The sequence below is a fragment of the Canis lupus genome, chromosome 22 (assembly GCF_048164855.1).
Source record: "Canis lupus baileyi chromosome 22, mCanLup2.hap1, whole genome shotgun sequence".
NCBI lineage: Eukaryota > Metazoa > Chordata > Mammalia > Carnivora > Canidae > Canis > Canis lupus.
In genome coordinates this window covers 34,935,933-34,959,908 of record NC_132859.1, presented here as the reverse complement: position 1 = coordinate 34,959,908, position 23,976 = coordinate 34,935,933, and the positions used below count along the sequence as shown (strand labels likewise).

General features: G+C 39.0%; 1 long non-coding RNA gene across 1 annotated transcript in view; it reads right to left on the bottom strand.

Moving 5' to 3' along the window:
• Positions 1-8,588: 8,588 nt before the first annotated feature.
• The window catches only part of LOC140614478 (uncharacterized), a 90,689-nt gene continuing 75,301 nt past the window's right edge, over positions 8,589-23,976 (bottom strand). Inside the window, exon 4 of the long non-coding RNA XR_012015333.1 lies at positions 8,589-9,383. This is a non-coding gene — a long non-coding RNA (uncharacterized lncRNA). The remainder of the gene's footprint in view (positions 9,384-23,976) is intronic.

The window sequence follows — 23,976 nt, the reverse complement described above, 5'->3', positions numbered from 1 at the left end:
TTGGGGATCCCTGGGTGGCTCAGCAGTTTAGAGCCTGCCTTCAGCCCAGGGCGTGATCCTGGAGTCCCAGGATTGAGTCCCGCATAGGGCTCCCTGCATGGAACTTGCTTCTCCCTCTGCCTGTGTCTCTGTCTGTCTCTCTGTCTGCCTCTTTCTCTGTCTCATGAATAAATAAATAAAAATCTTTAAAAAAAAAAAAAAAAGACCCTCACATATGGTCATTTAGAGAAAGTCAAAATCTTTGCCATGGTAGAAAAAGTACTTTTTTGTCAATATAAGGAATGTCAATAAGTATGCTGTAAGGAAAAAGAAGACATTCATTGATTGCACTGTCACAAGGGCTTTATATACAACACCTCATTGCATCTTTACAATAGACCTCTAAGGTACGGATCATTATATCTGCCTACAAAAAGAAAAGTTGGCAATAAGAAAGGATAGAGCATGGGGATTTTTTTTTAATTGCCCTTTTATGTGATTCTGTTTCTGCTGCAAAAGGAAAAGTGGGTAGGCAACCAACAGGGCTAAATAAATAACATTGAGGAAACAAGTCCATGATGACTCCAGCCAGACAAGTTTACTAATGGTCCCGGGCATTTGCCTGCCAGACTTTATCTTTGTATCATGTTGTTATTAAGTACTTTAGGAATGGCCATTTACTACTTCTCTAGAAATCTAAATTTCACCAAAGATTTCAGTTACAGTTCAATCTCACCTCTAGCCTATTGATCTTTTTCTTTGTAGTAGCAGTTCCCACATAAGGGTAACTTGACATCTGACTAAAGACCTTGTATAAGATACAAACCCCATTGACTGCCTACCTCTCAAACTATGCTACCATGACCAGGAGCTGACCAGTCACTCATTCTGGAAATGTTAACCCTCCCCATGGGTTACTGCCATGCATTTGGCCCAAGTGGCAACAACCCTGGAGTTTCTGGCTCTCCACCATTTTTGGACTTATGTGAAACCCCACTCTGGAGATGAGAAGAGCTGCCATTCCAAGAAGATACCAAAGGGGTCACATTATGCAATTCAGGAGCATGGGGAAGTTAACTTTCCATGAGATGAATTTGAACCAATGAGAAACAGAGGAGATGGGTAAATAAGCTTCACCTCCTTTATGTCTCTTATAGACTTTCCTGAGCCAGACTTTCTCCAAACTAAATAATTTTTCGCCTTTCTCTTTACCTCACTCTCCCACCCTAGACTATATCTCCTTAATAAAGTACTTGAACCCTTGCCTCAAGCCTTTTAGAACTCAGGCTATGACAGACTCACAGACAGGATGGGATACATGTCTTTCTGGACCACCAGTCATTTGTTCCATCTAGTGTAGAACATTATTGTTTTAGCTCCACTGGTGAAACTTGCATAAGGTATACATAATGAGTACATATTTTCAGGCCACTTTTGGGGAAGATTTAATTTTGTTTGTGGACATCTCAACAGCATAAATCATTAAACTGGATATAAATATTTACCTATAAAAATCTAAAACTATTCTATAATATGAAAAATCAATAAAGCATATAATAATACTTCGCTGCAGAGGCAACATTAAAATCTTCCTGCATGTGTATCACTTGCTGACATGCTGACATTTACACTAATCCATGGGTACCACCTTACTTCATTGAATCAGGATTCAGAAGCACTCTGAGCCCCTAGGGTTACTTGTTAATATCAGCCATCAGAACGCATTAACTAACTTTTGACAGTAGGTATATAGAATTTGGAAGCTATAGAAATCTACTAAAAAAGTAAATTTGCCATGGATAATGACTAATAGTCAAATAATCATAAAAATGACCATAGTCAGAGAAAATGTGACAAGGGTGGAAAAGTTCAATCAAATTAGGCAAAAATTATTTTTAGTTGGTTGGCTTTAGGATGAATTTTGTGTCTTGTGTGACATTTGCCTGAGCTCTTCTTACACCTAGAACCAATCTCCTTTACCTTCCTGAGTTCCATTGCCCTATGACCTGTTGCCATGCTTTTGTCCATGCTTTCCCATCTGCCTGACATCCTTCCTTATCTGGTGGTCTTCTGCCTTCTTCTAACTTAGTTCCTGTGTTACCTCCTTTAAGGGTCTTTTTGCACCACTAGACAGAGATTGACACACTATATCCCATGGGCCAAATCTGGTTATTGCGTAGCCCATGATCTAAGAATGATTTCTACAGTTGAATATTTATAATCAATCTAACAATAAGGAATACTAACTTTGAATCCTAATTAAGTGAAATGTTATTCAACCTTAACAAAACAAAACAAAATGGTAAAAGAATTCCATTCTCCTCATTAAAAAATCTGCAATTAAAAAAAATTGTATGTGATTATTATTAATGATTTTCGAAATACCTCAATAAAAATTACGGACATTTCTTTTCTCTCATTGTATAAATACCTATATAAGATCTTGATTTTGTCTCTCGACCTACAAAGCCAAATATATTTACTATCTTTATAGAGAAAAATCTGTCAACCCCTGCACTAGAGTCATGGAGCCCAAGGCAGCCAGAAAAATTTCCTAAACAATGTGCAGAGAAGGGAAAGGACTTGCCCTTCCCATTTCCCAGCAGCATTAGGCCTGCCCCCCAATCCTCTGGGCTGTGCTCTACTCTTCCCCAAGTCACAGCTCAACAGACATTTGTTAAGTGACTGGAAAGAAGCAGGATTTCTCAGAGAACCTATACATCAGTGTGCCCAATCTCCATCAAATATACCTTTCCCCTCCTGCCTTTTGCTCCTTGTTTAATTTAATGGAAATCCAATGCCTGGATGAAATTCAAACTCCACTGTCTCCAGCAAGTGCTCGAGGATGTTATGTGAGAAGCAGCTGTAAAGACCGAGTGTGATCAGTTAAATGTGAGCAGAGCTGAAAGCCTGGAAAGAATTCTATAGCCTAATAATGGTTTATTAAAAAGCCCTGGCAAGGCTGCCCTGGATTGACAGTTGGCCCTCACCTTTCTCTTCCTTTTGAAACAGCTCAGTAAAGCCAATCTGCCTCTGCCAGAGACCTGCCATTCCACACTGCAGAACTTCACCAGGGCACAGTGTTTACACTAGAATTCGATTCATCATATTTACAAAAAGGTCAGACACAACTGAACAGCCTGCCTGGAGATTTTATTTAAATCTACTGTATTTTTTTAAAGGCTTAAAAAAAAACAAAAACATTCAGCCTGTGCTTGGAATGAAGGAACCATTTGATTTGGGTGATTTGTGTTTCAAAGGTCATCAGCTATAAGAAACTCAGAGCCTGGGATGAGAGGAGTTGAGAGCTGACAAACAGTGGGACAATTTTCCCTCTGTGTTCACGAAGGCTTATTCAAAGGCATTGTTTGTACACGCTTCCAGAATATCCACCTTTTTAGCAGTTGTGTTTGGGGAAATTAGAATCCCAGTTTGTCTTAATGAATCAATTCAAGTCCAAAGAAATTAGGTAGGCAGGTAGGTAGGTAGGTATATCAACAGATAGATAAAAGGACAGATAGGCAGGTGGTAAATGATAGATAATTGATATAGCTGAAAAAACATGACTCTAAGCAATTGCTTGATGATATGGGTTATATATTATCCTAAGTTCAGAGAAAGGATATACAGACACACACTCTGTGCTTAATTTATGGGGAATTCTTTTTTACAAAGAATTTTCATATTACATTATTGGTTGACTAAGGGGTTCTTTGTCTATATTCCTAACTGCATTCATGTGACACGCAACTTATTATTCATTGTTGCCTGCAGTAGGAACTTGTGAGGGCAAAGGCATGGTGGTCATGTTTGTTGGAATTATTTCTTGAAACAGTGTCTTTCCTTCCAATCCATTCAGGTAAATTCTGCACAGACAAATGAAGCTCTCAATTAGCCACAAAAAATATTCCTAGTGTTGATTTGAAAACAAAATCAAAGATCCAGGAAACTTTTGACATTTTAAGAAATAAAGAATCCTATCTTAAGAATGAAAGAAACATGTATTTCACTAATGTGTCAAAGGAAGAATGAGGTACCTGTAGAACTGACATAAGTTGGAGAAAGGGGGTAAAACAAGAGGAAGGAAAAACAAGAGTATATCTCTCATTTAGCATTTTCCAGCATTTTCTAGGATCCATATCTAATACACTTTTGTTTTCAGAATAGCATTGCGGCAGGCAGAAGTCCAAATCAGTGCAGAGGCCAAACTTTACCTTTAGACTTCAGACAATCTGGGCTTGAATCCCAATTCTGCTACCATGTCATTCTCTGAACCTCAGCTTCCACAAGTATAGTGTGATTCTAACTGTGACCTGCCTCATTTGTTTATTGTGACGATTAAGTGAGATAATCTGTGTAAACATTTCACCAAGGTGCCTGAGTTTAATAAACCCTCTACAAAATCTAATGAGATAGAAAGCAAGTGCAAGTTCACACAGGTGCTGTTGGGACTTTGACCTTCCCCATATGATCTTATCTTCACTTAGAATCACGAAACTAAAGAGGCCTCGTGATTCTTAAATTTGACTTCACATCTGAATCATCTGCATAACTTTCTATTTTAAAAATCTAGATTTTTAAACCCTTCCAAACATCTATCCCATTAAATCCTCTGGTATGGATTCCTGACATTGGCATGTTTAAAAAAATAGCTCCCAGGTGATACTGGTAAACATCCATGTATGTGACCTTCTGATATAATCTAACTTCCCATCCCTTCTTCAAAATCCATGCTCTAATACCTTCAGGGTCCTGCAGTGCTCTCAGGTAGACAGAATTTTCTCCAGTGTCATTTCAATAGTTGGATAGTGTTTTCTATAGGGCCCCAAAATCTTATAATTTCTACACCTTCATCTTTATTAGTAGGGAACAACTTTTCTTATGTAATAACTTCTCCAAAATCTTATGGAAGCCATTTACCAATCCTGCTGTACGTTTTTTGTCTTCTCTGTCTTCTTCAAATATTTCTCCTAGGACACAGTTTTTAAACCATCTCAACATCATTTTCCTCCCCATTTTAAACACTAGCTCAATCATAATATTCCCCTTAAAAATCATACTAGAACATAATAGATATTCTACATGGCCTCATTAGCATAAATAATCACTTTCGTGATCTCTCACTAAGCAGTCTGTTTTGTTAGTTTCTATCATTTAGTTACCTCATATTGTTCAGGCTGTGGTCCATTTCAACCACTGATGTTCTTCAGAAACTGCTAGTAAACCAAATCTTCCTTATTTTTACATCCATGTTTAACTATCTTAGGAAAATTAAAGACCGTGTATTCATCACTCCTAAAATTCTTTTTGGAGATTTTGGAATCATCATTCCAATTTGTTGGGGCAAAAAGTAGAATTTTTATTAGAATCAATATATGTGTCATTCTTCCTTGCTTTGCATCATCTCATTTAGCCTTTGGGAAAAAAAAAACAAAAAACTAGTACCAAGTGTTGAATCCTGTGGAAGTCCACTAGAGATCTCCAGATGGGTGAACATAAGTCCACAAAACTAGCTACAAGTGATGCCACTGAATGCTTTCCGGACCTCAAGAACAATTGTAGTTGGAGAGCTCCTTGGATCTACCATCCTCATAAAGGTATCTATAAAGGAACTAAAGATAGCTTGAGCTATCTTCCTTTTAATGAAATACACAGGTGGCTATGGATCCTTGCCTTTTCTAAACATACATAAACAATTTAATGATCTATTTCAGAATGTTGCATGGTTGTAAATGTCAAGATTGCCAGTTTATATCAACCAGAAGCTAGCCTTTGTGAGAATAATGGAATTATTTGACTGTCTCCGTTTTTCTGGAACTTATTTATGAGCCCTCAGAGGTTATTGACAATGATGCTGAGACTCAGAAATCACATTTCTAAGTTTTGTTAGCATTTATAAGTTTTGTTAGAGGCTTGGTTCTTTTCTCAGATGCTTGAATTCTTTTAAATTTACTGAATCTTCTTTTACTCACTTGTCATATTTCTTCAGCCACACTATGCTTTATTTTGATTTTAGTTTTCCTCTGTTCAGTCAGAGAATGCTTTCCATTTCAAGACAATGGAAACAAAAATATAAATTGTGGATTCTCTCTTCTTTTCATCATGTTAACACAAATCTTTCATTCAGGTTGCAGGCTTGATACTTCCCCCGATGTAGGGACTTATAAAGATCAATGAAACAGCTTTCTGAGCCACTGTACTTCAGGGAATGTTCCTCCACACATAATCTTCACTGAACTTTGCCCTGCTTTCACAGGCAGCCTTGACCATTTGACATTTGAGGACAGATAATTCTTTGTTAGAGGGTAGAGGGAATGTCCTATACATAGGATATTCAGCAGCATCCCTGGCCTCTGTCCACTAGATGCCAGTAGCATGCACCTCCTACCCCTCAGTTACCATAATTTGAAAGTATCTTCAGATATTGCCCCTAGTTGACATTCTAGTTTTTGGAAATTTTCAAAATCATATATCAAAACTGTTAGATTATACTTAACCTTCCTTGATGCCTGTTGGCATCTCTAGACTAGTTCATACTTATATTTGCTTTTAATACTTCCATGCAGTTGGATTGCAGGTGGCCATACCAGGAAACTTCCATGGAGGACCCAAACTCCCAAGTTTATAGTTCTTAGAAATTCTTTTTCACATCTGACATCTCCCTTATTTCATTTACAAATCTGCCATTTTTTAATCCATCAAAGAAAAGGTGAACACCTTTCTTCCCTCAGGGCTTCTCAGATTACAAAATTCAGACTTAAAATAGTGAAATCATGAGATAATATTCTGATGTTCTTGCTGCTTCTAATTCCAATACCTATGCTTATTCTGGGAATGGAAGAAACCAACCAGTTTGCTTTGGGCTATTCTTTGCAGCCCTTTCCAAGAAATACTTATTTATACCAGAGATAATCTTTTTCCCTTGTTTATTTCTAGCTACTTTCCAACAAAGTCCCCACCCCCTTAACTAGTGTACACTAGATGTACTTTTAGTGATGTGTCCTTGTAATAAAGTCATCTGAGCAAAACGCAGAGGGGAGAAAACTTTCAAATCTTTTGAGAAAAAAGAAAACAATCCACAAGAAGAAAGGCAACACTGTTCTTTTAGAAATAGCCTGCTGTGGTAAAAGAAATGCACAGAAAAGGACAATTGTCTGATTCAAAGGGAATGTAAAAGTCAGAATTCCTGCCAATATAGAAGGACAGAAGTGCAAACACTAAAAAGGCAAAGTCTCTGTCTATGCACAAAGAATTTCTTGTCTCACTCTGCTCGGAAACACAAGACAATGGATATTTTGCACATATTTCCCACCTAAAGCTAATGGCTCTCTAATATTAATTTGAATTTATGTTCCCAACACAAGTTCTTTCCAAGAGATTCTTGGGAAGCTTCCTGGGACAACATCCCCTCACCCCCTAGAGACATCTACCAGTAGTGTTCGACATCTGCCAGTAGTTAGTGAACCAAAGGTTTTCAGATTTCAGTGTGCTTAAGGATCAACAGGAGAGGGGTGCTGGTGGCTCAATCAGTTAACTATCTACCTTTGGCTCAGGTCATGATCTCAGGATCCTAGGATCAAGTCAGGTGTGTGAGCAGGGAGCCTTCTTCTCCTCTGCCCCTCCCCTACTTGTGCGTGTTGTGCGTGTGTGTGTGTTCTCTCTCTCTCACTTGCTCTATCTCTCTCTCTCTCAAATAAATAAATGAAATCTTAAAAAAAAAAAAAAGAATCAATAGGAGAGCTTATTTCAAAATGTAGCATCTTGGCACCTGCCCACTAGAGATTCATCATGTGGGCTGGGGCCCAGAAATTCAAACTTCTTTAATAAGTAACACAGGTGGTTCTGATGCATAGCTGAAAAACACCATCCCAGGTGGGCCAGAGTGAAATTGGAAAAACCCTGATACTGGAGCCTGGTCATGTGGGTGCAAGATGTGTTTTATCATGGCATTCAATACTTCTCTCCTCCAGGAAAGAATTGGCAGATAAGCAATAGAAAATAGTGTTACAAGAGCTTGTATGCAAACTGTTCCAAAAAGAGAAGAAACATTATAAATGACTTGTTATTCACCAAAAGAAATGTGTCTAGAAAAAATATGCTGTTAGACTGTTAAGCTTAATTTTCTGTATAAATTAAGATTTCTTTCCTCTAAGAAAAATTAGGCCACAAGTACATATTTCGTCTCCCTTAATAAACCATGAAGTTTGCATATGTGGGTGAATGTGCAAATGCCTCACCAATATTCTCCATAAAAGCTGTTCATCTGTGAGCCCAATGAGACAGCCAAGCCCTTGCAGACCTAAGCTGGGACCTAGCTGTCTGACCCAAGGATGGCTGTGCTCCTAATCGATGATCGAGAACAGTCCCCTGCCACTTCTGCTTCTGTGTCTAGGCAAGACAAACTGCAGGTTGTCCACCAGCTGACTTTCATTTCTCTATAAACCTTATTTTTAAGTCTGAGAGACATCCTACACAAGCAAAATTTCTCTTTTCCAAGGTATGTGGAGCAGATGGCATTTAGTGGAGGTCATAATAACATCATCACTATTTGAACCCAAACTGACATTGCTTTTACTCTTGTTCTACCAAAATAAACAAGAGAACACAAATGAGATTTTTTTCTTTTATTAATAAATAATATACAGGAACAAAAGCCCACAGCTTGTAAGTACTCAGATGCATGAATTTTCACAAAGTTGAACACACTTCTCTAACCATCCTCCAGACCTAGATACAAAATTATCACAGAATCCCACAAATCTCCTCCCATATTTTGTCAGTCAATTCATCTTCCAGGATAGGGGTAAAGGTGTGATTTTTCCTTATTTAGGGCCCTTATTAAATGTAGTAATGTTTTTTTACAGATTTTATTTATTTATTTGAGAGAGAGAGTGAGAAAGAGCATGTTTGGGGAGGAGGGGCAAAGGCAGAGGGAGAAGCAGACTCCCTGCTACACAGGGAGCCCAATGTGGGGCTCGACCCCAGGACTCCGGGATGACCTGAGTGAGCTGAAGGTAGACTCTTAACTGAGTCACCGAGGCACTCTTAAATGAAGTAATATTGTATGTGCTCTTTTGTGTCCGGTATCTCTCAAAACAAGTATTTTAATATATGAATGCCCCCTGTTCTCCTGAGATACGGGCATTTATCAAACATCTGTAAGAATCCTTAAAAAGTATTCAATGGAGCAAAGTAATTAATTGATCTCCTGGGAAAACTCAAATCAAGCAGCAGCCCATAGCATGAAATGAGCAGATATTCACCATAGAAATCACTGCTCTCTTCCCATCAGACAAAAAATTCATACAAAATGCCTACTGTGTGCTCCCCACTGGGTTGCCAGATCCACTTTAACTCTGTGAGGCAGGAAGTCATGGCCCATCCAGAAAGCTCTCAGAATGTACCTGGAGAGTTAAGACACAAAAGAAAGAAAGAAAACTCAAGATGTATGCATATATTTACAGTACTGTGCTGTGTGTTTTAGACAATTAGAGAGAATAATGATTAGGTGCTACCTGAGTTACAGATACTAATTTCTCGAGTGACAGGCAGTAACTGCAAAGTGAGTTATGGAAGAAGGAGCCCCATGCATGGTTGTCACTAAGGGAAGGGCTCACAGGAGAGATGACATTGTGTCCTTTTTATTGCAGATATGGCTACAAAATTTGTGTTATTAATGTCACTAGGGTAGGAGCAGGCAGCTCTGGAGGGAGATAAGGACTAAGCCAAGGTGGGGAAAAAAAAAAAAAAACAGGTAACCTGGAAATAGGACCCTATTCATCAAAAAACAGAGACATCAGTGTTTAAGAATCAGTGATGGTTTGCCTCTGAAGCACTTTTCCCTCCTCAGGGAAACTCAGCACCTTTTTATGGAATCACCGTTACTTGAGCCAAGGATAGAGATTCCATAATTGAATTTCATGTCTTAGCAATAGTACTCGCTGCCAGATAAGAATTTGCCCTATATAGTACCAAAGATTTCCTTCGGAGTTGGCAATAGGCAAAAAAAAAAAATTAAAAATAAAATAAAATAAACTATCATTGATTGGGTGGCAGGAAGCCTTCTGTATATATGTTAGCTATAATCTTCACCACATCCTAAAAGGCAAATTTATCAAAACAAAGATTCAGAGGGCTCCAACTCATTTCATAGAATTGAGTAGCTTGTAAGGGGAATCGCCTGGATTTGATCCCAGGTCTATCTAGATACAGAAATAACCTAGAGCAGAGAGTAATCCCTTTTAGTTGGAGTGCTGCTATTGATCACAATGGCCCAATATAATCGATGAGCATGTGGTATTTTCTATCCTATAAATTCTTTCTTTGGATTGCTCTCAATAGTCTCACAAGTAGATTTGTCTGCATCTGACCCTCACAATGACCATACTGAGTAAGCAAAACCAATCTTAGCCTATGTCACAGGGGGGCTCAGCTAGATTGTAAGTGGGAGGCCACAACTGAAGGCCAAATCTTCTGATTCCATTATCAGTATTGTTTCCACAGAAGAGAAATGTGCAACGTTAGTACTTCTGTATGGATGCGGAAGATAAGACACAATATGGTCTTGAGGCCAGGGGTGAAATAAAAATCCATGATATATTTACTGATAAAGTATCTTTGTAACACTATAGCTCAGAATGCCCTTCTTAAAAGAGACCTAGAGAGGGGATAAGACTCAAACAGTCCTGATGATTATTTATTTCATCACCATCCCAGCCTTGTTCAGCAGCATAGAAACTTCTACAGAAATGGCTTTGCCTGCATCTGTCTGAGAATAAGAGAAGCAGAGGAAGGTTAAACATGCAAATGATGCTACAAAATTCATGACTGTGGTTGCATCTGATTCCCAGCCCGCAGCTCTAGGGGGGCACCTGGCCACCCTGGATAATGGAAAGTAAGCATGAGAAGAAGCTGGCAGGCTGTCCCAGAAAATATGCCACCCTTGGGCACCCTGCCTGAGAAGGAATCCGGCAACACAGCCAGATGATTTAAATGCTTAGCTGCTAACCTCAGCCTGAAGGAGCTTTGTGTTGGCAGCCTTCACTAAGAATCTCAGGCTTAGCAAATGAGCCCAGGCATCCCATACCACTAAGAGTCACAGGAAAAGAGCTTCTTAGGATAGTCTAGGCCAGACAAGCCCCTCCACCTCAGAGACACACATGAAAACAGTTTCCCCCGCAAGTGAGATGAGTTGTCATCAAAGTCAAATAAACATACGTCCTTGAGGATTCTCAGCCCCCCCGCCCCCCTGCCAACCTGCTTTCTCTACTTGCTGCTAAAGGTCTCCCTAGATTCCCAGGATGGCTTTTGACCTTGTCTGTGCATGTACCTCCTCCCTTTGGTGTGTTTTACATACCAAGGGCCAACAGGTGTCTTTAGGACTACTCTCAGGCTACTGGAAGGGAGAGCCTGAAGCACCTCAAAATTCATTTGCCCCCTTTAAGAGCCCTTAATCAATGCCTAAGATGTATCAGTGTATGAAAGACCCACCCCATTTGCCCCAGCCCCAGAACAAGTCTGTTTGTACCTAGGATGCCACAAAAATTTCTATTGAACAGTTCTTTTGCCTTCTTTTTTAAGTTTGTATGTAAATTCCATTTAGTTGACACACTGCTATATTAGTTTCAGGTGTACTATATAGTGATTCAACACTTCCATACAATACCTGGTGCTCATCACAACAAGCGCACTCTTGAATCCCCCTCACCTATTTCCCCCATCCTCCTCCCCTCTGGTTTGTTCTCTATAGTTAATAGTCCATTTCCTGGCTTGCTTCTCTCTCTTTTTTTCCCTCTTTGCTCATTTGTTTTGTTTCTTAAATTCCACATACGAGTGAAATCAAATGGTATTTGTCTCTGACTGACTTGACATAGCATAATGCTCTAGCTCCATCCACATCATTGCAGATGGCAAGATTTCATTCTTTTTTCATTCTTTTTTATGGCTGAGTAAATTCCTGTGTATGTGTGTGTGTGTGCATGTATGTGTATCACATCTGGTTTATTCCTTCATCAGTCGATGGACACTTGAGCTGTTTCCATAATTTGGTTATTGTATTCATTGTTATAAATATCAGAGTGCATATGTCCCTTGAATCAGTATTTCGTATCCTCTGGGTAAATATCTAGTAGTGCAATGCTTGATGGGAAGGTCGTTCTATTTTTAACGTTTTGAGGAAGTTTCATACTGTTCTTGAGTGGCTGCACCAGCTTGCATTCCCACCAACAGTGTAAGAGCCTTCCCCTTTCTCCACATCTTCTCTAACACTTGTTTCTTGTGTTGTTGATTTTAGCCATTCTGACAAGTGTGAGGTGGTATCTCATCATAGTTTTGATTTGTATTTCCCTAATGATCAATGATATTGAGCATCTTTTCATGTGTCTGTTGGCCACCTGGATGTCTTCTATGTCTTCTATTCACGTCTTCTCCCCATTTTTTAATTGGATTATTGATTTTGGGGGTGTTGAGTTTTATAAGCTCTTTATATATTTTGGATACTAATCCTTTATCAGGTCATTTGCAAATATCTTCTCCCATTCTGTAGGTTGCCTTTCAATTTCATTGTTTCCTTTACTGTGCAAAAGCCTTTTTTTTTTTTTTTTTTTTTGATGAAGTCCTAACAATTTATTTTTGTTTCCCTTGTCTCAGGAAACATATCTAGAAAGAAGTTGCTATGGCCAATGTCAAAGAGGTTACTGCCTGTGTAAACCATTTTTATGGTTTCATGTTTCACATTTAGAATTTATTTTTATGTTTGGTATAAGAAAGTGGTCTAGTTTCATTCTTCTGTGTGTGACTATCCAGTTTTCCCAACACCATTTGTTGAAGAGACTCTCTTTTTGCCATCAGATATTTTTTCCTGCTTTGTTGCAGATTAATTGACCATATAGTTGTGAGTCTGTTTCTGGGTTTTCTATCTGTCCTTTTGTTCTATGTGTCTGTTTTTGTGCCAGTACCTTACTGTTCTGATCACTACAGCTTTGCAATATAACTTGAAGTCCAGAATTGTGATGCCTCCATCTTTTCTTTTCTTTATCAAGGTTGCTTTGGCCAGAAAAGGCCCTGAATAATTAGCCTTCTTAAAACCTAGGCTCAGGAGACAGCTGGAGAAGAGAGAAAAGGCCACTCCTCTTAACATACCCCTTTTCTCTTGAGAAGCCAACCTGCAATAAATGTCTGTCTTCTTCAGTTACATAAAACAGAAGTCTAGTGTGCATGGGGCACATTAATGTATGCACAGAATTACTGGGGAGAGTTCTGGACATCCAATGTGTACCTGCAATTCTAAGGTGCAGACTGGCTAGTCGGAAATGCCTCATTGTAGAATAAGTGTTTGGAGAGGAGTAAAATTTTGAATATTTGTGTCTGAGCATGCAAAGAGAATCTGAAAGCTCCTATGCACTGGAAAAAAAGGTCTGAGCAGCTGAAGATAAAAGAAAGGTGTGGCTGAGGCAACAAATAAGGCTGAAAGTTCAGGAAACATGGGCCTCTTTCTCCTACAGCAATGGTTCTTCAGGTGTGGTTTCCAGTCCACCAGCATCAGCAACCCCTGTGAGCTTGTTAGAAACATAAATACCCAGGTACCTCTTAATATGGGCCCAGCAGTCTGTGTTTTACAAGTCCTCTGGTGACTCTGATGATGTTAAACTTGAGAGTCACTAGTCTAAGGCACAGCTCACATAGAAACCCTGCCACCACCAAAGAGGAACTGTTGCCATTCCACAAACACTATGTGCTATGGGGTACAAAAATGGTTTAGCCTTTTGAAGCTTATACCCATCTGGCAGAGCTTGTTCTTGGGGTCTTTTTTCACTGTAGCTTTAAGGCCTTACAGAGAAAGGTCAAAGTTCTCACCTCCAAACATATCAGTCCCTAGTGTGAGCATAAGGGATGTGGTGGTCCCAGTCTCTGCCTCATGGGTGCATGTTAGCTGGAGTTTGCCCCTCCTATAAACACATTTCCCTATTGGTTGGAAAAGTCTTCCAGTGATAACATGCTTCCTGTTTGGAAGAGAAACCTCTTCACCTAATTCCAGGTCCTGTCCTTGTTAACTTATCTCTCAGAAATTGTCAAGAGATAGGATGAAGGTAAGAGGCGGCGATTCAAGAAGGAGATTCATAGTCATGGACACAGGCCAGACTCCACTCCCTAGTGGAGAATCTTTGCTAACTTTAGGTACAGGAATGAGGCAGTGGCTGCCAGCAAAAGGTTCATTTATCTGGAATACCTGGACTACAGTCACCCTTGCAGGGTCCTACAAAAATCCCAAGAGATCCAAAGGTAGGAACCAATTTATGTAGAAGCTCCAAATGTTTGTACCAATCTACCATGGGAAGCATTCAAAAGGATGCAAAATGAAGCTGAAATAAGGAAGATAAATAGAAGAGTGAAAAGTTAAGAGTGATGTGCTGTAAGTGAAAGTACTACAAGACTTCATGGACATGAGCAACCTCTCTGGACTTCCCTTCTTCCCCTTCTTTAAAATGAATGAGTCAACAGGATGACCACTAAGACTAATTCCAGTTCTATAACTGTAGTCAGTGCCTTTCTTCTCTTAGCTGTGCTGGGTCCCCGTGGGTCTAAGCACCACTTGCTAATCTCTGGGTACATTTTCCTGCTGCCCTTCCCAGGGGCAAACTTCTCCAAATTTAAAAAAAAAAAAAAAGAGTCTCCCAAAGTTTCTGTTCTTGGGTTGGGTATATAATTGATGTCTACAAGGAGAGTAGCCAAGGTAAGCATATTTGGGGGAAAAAGCATTTCAGCAGTGGAGGAGGGCATAAAATAGATATCAGTGAATATTAAGACAAAAATAAAGTTTAATAAGTATTAAGATAAATGTCCTCTTTCTTTTCTCTTAATATGTATCCATACCCTTTAGTTTTTAATGCCTGGCTCTTCTTTAACCTGCTGTTTATTAAACTCTGATTTCAGACTTTGCATATTCCTCATTTGCATGAATAAATCCTTCCAACAACCAGATGAGTCAGATACCATAATTATCTCCATCTTACCATCAGGAAACTGAGGGTTAGGGACATTAACACTCCCAAAATGGCATACAGAGTGAGGGGCAGAGTTGGAACCTAAATCCAAGAGGAGCTGGGTCCAGAGGCAGCATATAACCCTCCAGGATGCTTCATCTCTCAAGTTCCCCTTATAAACTGTTGGGATAAGAATGAACTTTAGGACACTTCATAAAGGTTTATCTGTTTTTTAAAGTGAGCCTGACTGGCTGTCCCACATTTTCTTAGGCAGAGCAGTGGACCTGACACTGAATCTCAATAGCTAGCTGAAGAGCACTCATTGTCCCCAACAAGGGATCAATGTGAATGAAGACAATCCCAAGACATCAGGGTCTCATCAGCAAAGCCTGAGTATTACTCCAGATCCCATGCTGAAAACGCTGTGTGACCTTGGGAAAGTCACTGGATGCCTTCAGGCTTTCATCTGTCTCTAAAGTAGGGGGAGAGTCCTTTCCACCCGCCCCCCCCAAAAAAAAAATCTGGGGACATTTTCACATCACCTGAATCTTCAAGGAGATCTGCTGACTTCCAGCCCAGCTCCTTTTTATGTGCAGAACAAATACGGTAGTAAAGTTAGACAAGTAATCAGATCTTAAAAGTTGGCTTCTGGAAATTGTGACCTACAACATCTAAGTCTTCTATCAACCTTACATTTCTACATTTACATCACATGTATTGGTCACTGTGGGGTTTTTTCCTTCCTTCCCATGAGTTAGAACATTGTAAAAACACATTGACTAGTTATTTTGGAAATTAAGAGCCTTTGCTTTAACATAGAGCAGTTATCTTAACTCACACTCTGGGATCTAGCCTGCTCACATTATTGCTCCAAGTCTCATCATTTCACTAGAGTTTGCTTTTTCTCGTCTAAACCTTCAATAGAAGAGACCTGATCCTGGGGTCACCCCCTTTGCCCCTCACTGTTTTCTTCTCCACCTTTCTAGAAACACATGCTTCAGAACAGGGTAACTAATCATTTATCTCTCCTCTACTTTGAGGCATGCCGACTAGCTTTCTGGGCTGCCTGTATTTCCAAACTTTGTTGTTGTTTTTAATTTTCCTTTTTAGACTTGGTGAGTCGCAGATGAAAAGGAGTGGCAGAGAGGCAATCAGAGTTACTCTGGCATTTGAACTGCAACAAGGAAATGACAGTGTCGGTGCCCCCACTGGGAATAGATTTGCTCTTCCTATCTTTTCCCAGTAAGTTCAAACAGAAACCCAGAATATGTAAAATGACATCTCTGCTGGGAACTTGTAATGAGTCTCTCTCTCTTCCCTATCCTGAAGTGCCCAAGTTGTGGTTCAATTTAGTTGTCAAGTCATGTCAAGATTAATAACCCTTTAGAAGAGTAATCATCTTACCCAACTAACTGAATGAATCTCCCTCAGTGGGAATTCTGACTCTTGTAACCAAATCATAGTCTTAGGAATCATGGACCTGGAAAGAACCTTCTGAGCCATTCTAGGTCATCTTCATGTCTAGGTAAAACCAAGTTCAAAATAAAGAGAACAATGTGATCTGTACCTAAAACAGCCAAAGACTCACTAATCTTTTTCAGTCACACAGTACTTAAATCAAGAGACAAACAGGAAAATTAACTCATACTCTTCAGAGGGAAAGAGTAAAAGAAATGGTTTTAACTATCAGATTTTCAACATAATTTAAACTGTAAGTGAAATGTAGACTTTAATTCATTAAGAATCTTAAAAAAAACATGAACTAATATGTTGACAAGAAATTGCTGAAATAAAGGGTGGGCATTTCTAAAATAAGTATACTGTTGGCATGGATAAGCACGGCATTCAGAGCAACTAATTCAAACTGCCAGAATTATACTAAAATAACTCTGCACATTAACAAAGAAAATTCTAAAATTAATTTATATATTGTGTTACTCAGGAATCTTATTTGCAAGGATTACATTCTGGCTGATTTAATCAGAAAATGAATGAATTGAAATTATATCAGCTACGTGCAGAGTTGAGTCACTAGGAAGGTTGGAAATTGGTCAGGAACCAGGGATACTAGACCACACCCCAACTGGGGCCAGAGTTATACCACAGACTTATCCAGTGGGGACTCTGCTTCTGATGTCCCTGAAAACCAGGCAAAATAATTTACAAAAATGTCTACCAATGACCCCAGACCCCAGATGTTGCTCTTGTATCTGTTAGCACCAATTTTCCCAGAAATGTACATTGCTACTACCACTATTCCTATTTCTTTGCATTTCTAGCTCCCAATTTATATACTTAGGTGGATGTACTGATTTGGATCAAGTGCCTATAAGAGAGGTGACAAAGGTATCTATCCCTTTCTATTTCCAGGATGTTAATGGGGCTCTGCCAATACTCAGGGTAGGGTGATGGGAGAGACCAAATTATGCTACTAAACAAACCACCCCAAAAAACTCAGTGGCTTAAATGAAAATTTTTTTTGTTTCTTTTTCTTTCCTTTTCTTTTTTTTCCCCTTAGTCGTCCTTCATATCTTGCCACCTGAGACCTCTTCTCATTCTCACTCAAGGACCTAGGCTAACAGGACAGCCTCTATGTGGAAAGCTGTAGGTCATCATGACAAAGGGAGAGTGTGGTGAAACACATACCAGTACATAAAGCTTCTAACTGGAAGTGACACGTCATCCCTGCTTAAACTTTAGTGGCCAAAGCAAGCTACATGGCCACACCCAAACTCAGGAGAAAGTGGGATGTAGGGAAATACAATTCTGTGTGTTCAGAAAAAGATCCAGAAATACCTGACAGACAACACTATGAATAGCATATTGATGAGCTGCCATATATATAAAGGGGAATTCAAACACTAGGCCGTCAGAAACTGACAAGCATCTCTTATATATCAATGGTAATTAACATTCATTGAGCTGTTATTACCATGTTCCAGGCACCAATGTTACTGAATTGCCTTATATACTTTATCTCATTGAGTTGACTCTGGGACTGAGCTTTTAGCATTATTCTCATTGATGAAGAAACTGAGTTTCAAGAGATTATGCAACTGGCTCAAGGTCATACTAGGGAATAGAGAGTTAAGAGTTCAACTTAGAATTATCAACAACTATGAAAAAACGGGGAAAAAAAATCAGAGTTTTTCCTGAATGGACAAGAGCCGCACCAAGCGCAAAGAGATGGCTGAGGGTTCTTAGGGCAAGTAAAGTGTTATCTCCCTCAGCTTTCGACTTCTGTTGCTCTTATTTTTTCCATTCCCCTGTCTTCTATTCTTGCCTCTGGCTCTCACTAAGCCTGTGAGCCTATCCCAAGTCTCCTTCACAGAGGCTCTGATCATAAATTGTGGAGGGAGAGACGACTGTACCAGAAGCAAAAGCTCTGGGCTCTGATATCAGGCTTTGGACTGGAAGCAGTTCGCAGCCACTCTGCACTTCAGTCTTCTCAACCGTAAAATGGTTAACAGTAATCTTAAATTATAGGATTGTGGTAGAAATAAGTTCAAAGTAGTAATTTTTAAAAGACAAAATTACATATGTAGAATATTATTAGTAGGAAGATGATCTGATAAAGAATGTCTGCTGTAATAAGATATATCTGAAAAAAATTTCAAAATCCAAAAGGATGAACAGCAGAAGAAATTCCTAGCCAATAGGTAGATACTTGGGTGAATTATCTTTTTCAAACTTTTTCTGGAATAACATCAGGCTAGTGCCCACTTGCAAGGCTTGTCTTGCTCTCCCAATATACTAGGTATGTATATATATCACATACCTAGTATGTGAGAGCCTCTTTAGCATCCTCCTTCCAAAATACAGATCGCCCCTGCTTTTTGAAAGTAGTGTTTCTGGGTGCCTGGGTGGCTCAGTGGATTGACTGTCCAGCTTTTGATTTCAGCTCAGATCATGATCTCAGGGTCATGAGATGAGCCCTATGTGGGACCCTTCGTTTCCATGCCCAGCGTGGAGATTCTGCTTGAGATTCTCTCTCCCCCTCCTTCTAACATGCCCCCTCCCTGCCCCGCATGCATGCATTTTCTCTCTCTCTCTCTCTTGCTCAAGAAAAAAAAAAAAAAGTAGAGTGTTCCTATGAAAAGTTTCATAAGCAGAAATGGCTTTAAGCAAAGAGTATATATACCCTCTTGGAAAAAGGTATAACAGATTTTTCATAAACGTGAAGTGACAGTACTGTGAGCTTTCAGGGAGTGTGTGGGGGGTTGGGGGGTATCTGTAAATCGAATTCTTTAAGCCTTTCCTTTTCAGATTCTCTGATGCATTCCAGGAAGCAGTGTGTACCAAAAATGAGGTTATATCTTATTCATTTCATTGATAATGAACAATCATCACATGTCCCTCTTAGACAATATATTCTTAAAATGATTCTGTTCATTTGGGGTATGTCATTGTGAAGTTAGGATTTCTACATTCTTTTACTTTTATCAGGTTAAGTGGATAGGAGAGGTCAATGTGGAATAAAAGTGAAAGCACAGCTAATCAGAGGGAAAAGTGATGCTAATAATCGGAGAAAATGTCAGGGCCAACTAAAAGTTTCCATTAAAACATCTCCCATTACAATTTATCCTATGAGTGCTATGGTTGAAAGTGCCCTGGTCACTCCTTTGAGCATTTTCCGTTAATTAAGATAGTTTTCCATTGTGTCGATTAGAGTAGAACCGATTGCTTCTAAGCATTCACATCCACAGCAGGTCTAAATTAATGATACGTTGTTTTTTTTTCAAAGCTGCTTTGTGCAAGGCAAACCCAGTGGTAGCAGATGGACATTTTCTATTGCAAAGAGAGCTGTGTATTTATTATAAAATATGGTTTCTGTTGCTTAAGACACAGTGTATTTTATGCTTCCTTTACAAAAAAAAAAGTAAAAGTATTCATTCTCTGTCACATATCTGAAAATTATCTTTGTTAGCATAAATAATAGAAAAATAAGAAAAGGAAAGACCCACATGGGAATAGTCTGCAGCTTTCCATTATTGTTGCATAAATTACCCATTTTTGTTTCTTAGGCTGCATTTTTTTTCTAAGTACCATTAGTTTCCTGAGACACTGAATACCCTTCAGCACTACACCACATCTCTGCCAGATTTTAATCCTATCTTAAGCAAAACACATTGAAGAAGGTTAAATTGCTTTATTTTACAAACCAAACATAAGTGATTACTGGATCTCAATATTAGGTTGTATTCTACTTCCCCGACCCTTTGGCCTAGATCACTGTCAGATGCCTATAACTAATTTCTTTGTGGTTTAACTAGAACTTCTGGTCTTCAAATATCAAATTTTTGATTTTGTTTTGTAGGACTTAGGGACCTATTTTAGCCTCAATTGTTTACAAAAACACCTGTCAACTTGTCAATGGTAAACTGGAGGCATTATTCAATTCTTCATTGATGAATTCTCACATCAAGAAACTGATGAAGAAAGGGCATAATTTTTAGAATGAGTTCCTCCAGATTTCACCTAAATATCTGCAAAGAGAGTAGCATGAAATCCTCTATCTCCGCTCCCACATAGATGTATGGGCTCAAAAATAAAACACAATTTCCCAGGTAAATATTCATAACCTGAAAATTGTGAAGACAGTATTGTTACTCCAAAGAATGTCTCTTGTCTATCCGTATGGTTTGCTGTGGTTGTGCCCTTGGAATGTGTACATCTGCTCTGCAACCTCCCTTCTCTGGCCTTCTCAGTGTGTATTTCTGTGGAGGAAAAAACCATCAGAGGAAAGGTCTCACTTGCACATTTCTCTATTGTCATTTTATCTTGGTGTTACTTTCCCTCCCCTACTCCTCTATAACTTCTTTCTGTAACTAAACAGACTTTCAAACCAGAACATTCTATTTCTTACCTTTGTATTTATGTTTCTGGCTCTTAGTCTAGAAAGTAGAGAATGGTTTATGTTTTTCTTTGGGAAAAAAAAAAAGAAGAAAGAAATGTAGTCACTTTCACATATATGATTTAGAAAAGTATTTCTTTCCCAGAAGCCCTTAATACAAAAGAAAAAGAGAGAGAGAGAGAGAGAGAAAAAAAAAAAAACAAAACTCCTCCCTCTACTAAAAGGCTCCCTAGGAGGGAATGCAATCAGCCACATTTAGTTCCTTGAGAGAGAGAAAGATCAGGCAATCATCATGTACCACTTGCTGGGAGAATCTGGGAAATGAGGGCCATTTACACATATTTGGTTAATTAAAAAGTTAGTGTTGTATGTTACTGAATCTATAAGACTATATATTTTCTTTTTCTGCATTTTTAATATATGCTCTTGTACTGAATTTTCATAATTCAGTGCTATACAAAAGCAATAGTACGAAACTTCTTTTAAAAGATTTTATTTATTTATTCATGAGAGACACATAGAGAGAGAGAGGCAGAGACACAGGCAGAGGGAGAAGCAGGCTCCATGCAGGGAGCCCGACCTGGGACTCGATCCCGGGTCTTCAGGATCAGGCCCTGGGCTGAAGGAGGCGCTAAACTGCTGAGCCACCCGGGCTGCCCACAAACTACTTTTAAATATCCCCAACTTCACAAAAAAATAACATACATACATACATACATACATACATAAATAAACATCCCCAACTCTAAACCCTAATGCTATTTCCCCCCTGTGAAGTAACACTGTAAAAATGTGTAATTCAGGTTTTACAGGGCATATTTTTACTAGAAAAAACAATATAAATCAGCTTCTCATTAAGGTGATATACATTCCACATTATGACTTCTAATTATCAACACTAACTCCAACTATGACTCATCATTTCCATGAGTTTTAGGACAAGAAAGCAAGAAAGTCAGAGAAGAATTTTATAATCAGTGTTTGGGTAATAGCAGATTGGCCCATTCTACCGGGATTAGAGAAATCCCTGACATCTTCTCTGCCTTTTTTTTTATGAGAATTAATACACTGTTTTGTTGTCTCAGCCACTTTAAGTATGGAATTCCTATTACTTATAACAAATAGCATCCAAATATAAAATATAGCATTCTTAATTGAAAGCACCAGAACCCAATTCCGGGTCGCTTATCCAAGAGAAGGTATATCAGACAGATACCTGAGGGATCACAGGACATTATTAAAATCTGACAGAACAGGCCTGGAAACTAGCAGAAATCTAGGAGGTAATAGAGGGCTATGATTTACAAAGCCATAAGAGTGCCATAACAGACTTTATAGTCTCAAGTGGCTCCCTCCTCATTCCTGTTTCCCTAACCCAAGATTCAATATCTAGTTGCCCATACTTAGATCACATTCTACCACTAGAGTATGCAGAGAACAGGAAGGAGTGAAATGATTGGCTCCCTTCATTTTCATACTGGGAAATGAGAAGCTCCACTCCAAAAAGATGCAAGACAGGTAAACTCCCAAAGGAACTGGAACATGAAGACAAGTGAGGATGGATTCTGGACAAATTAAAATGACAAATGATCTAGGAAAAAAGCATGAGCTTTGAAGTTAGACTCTACTTATTAAGTATATGACCTTGAGCAAATTACATCCTATCTTCAAATTTAGATTTTTAAATCTATAGGATGATAATGAGTATGATGATGAACATAACATCTGCTTTGTAGATTTCTTCCAAAGACCAGATAAAATAATGTGTACAAAAACCTTAAGCATAGAAATCATGACAAAATAAAGACCATCAGCAGCAATAGCTGCATCATTCTATTTTTCTAGAAGACATTCTTGAAAATGTTATCCTCTAGAACCACCTATTCCCTGATTATCAGATTATTCTTTTAAAACTCATGACTTCAATAGCAACATTCTAGAGGATGTTCTGGGTGACAAACCAATCAAAAACCTTAATCCAAATACTCAGTCTAAGAAGGTGAAACCTCCTTATGCTTGGGAATCAAGTATCAAATACACTGTGGGTCCCTCCCTGCTGAACTGAAGGTGCGTCTGCACGATGGACCTCAGGAAAGGTAGAAGTGCAACTAACAAGATTGGGCAAGATTTTGGAGCTCAGACTCACTCATCATCTCAATCCATTCCAACCCTCAAGGATGGCTTCTTCACATGATACCTGGGACCCTTGCATCTACGGTGATTTCACTTGTAAGGCAGCAGCTTTGTCCCTAACTCCAGCTATGTGTTTGGGTGGGGAGGCTGTAGGTAGGATTTCTGGGCTCTCACTGGCACAGCAGACTGCTCCAGAGCTGGGGGAAATGGGAACCTCAGAAGGCATTGACACCAACCCAGAGTTTCTAATGGATAACACAACTTCCTAAGGTATTAAAGTTCATGACTTAGAGGTGCTTCACCGACATCTATCAACCATTTGTAATCTGTAGGGAAACTCCTAGGTTTTTAGCTTCCAAACAGCATGGTAGGTATAAGCCTAGATTTCAGAGTCAGAGAGCTCGATTCTGATTTAGTTCCATTCCTCTTACGAAGTTTGACAGAAATTACTGACCTTCATGTGAAATCTTGTCTTGGCATAAGGGAAGTAGCTGCCCAGCAAAGGACATTTTCCAGACTCTCTTGCACCCCAAGTAGGGTCATCTAATTCTCACCAATGACATGCAGTTGGCTAAGAATCTTCAGAAGCAAGTTGCCTTCTTCATTCTGTCTTCCTCAGCAGCAATGGCGAGAGAGGAATTAGAGTCCTAGGTGGCGGCAGAGCCTGGATCACTATATGGAGTGATGCTTTCCTCTAATCAAAAATATCTGCTCTGGGCTGTGATGTTGAAGCCACATACACTTTGCAGGTCATTTCTTAGCACTGCCTATACTAGCCTAATTAATACATAAGTGCTATGTAAGCATTTACTGCACATATGAATACATTTTCTCCCAATTTACTTTTTCTATGCAGAGTTCTCATAAAGATATTCTCCTATAATAAATAGTTTGCTATACTGCTTTGCTGTTTATGCTTAGAGTGCTTTTTCCATGTTTCTATATTCTTGTAACAGAATTTAATAATTCTAGAAACTTCTGAATGGAATATTCCATGATTGACTTAATCATTTATTTATTGGTGGATTT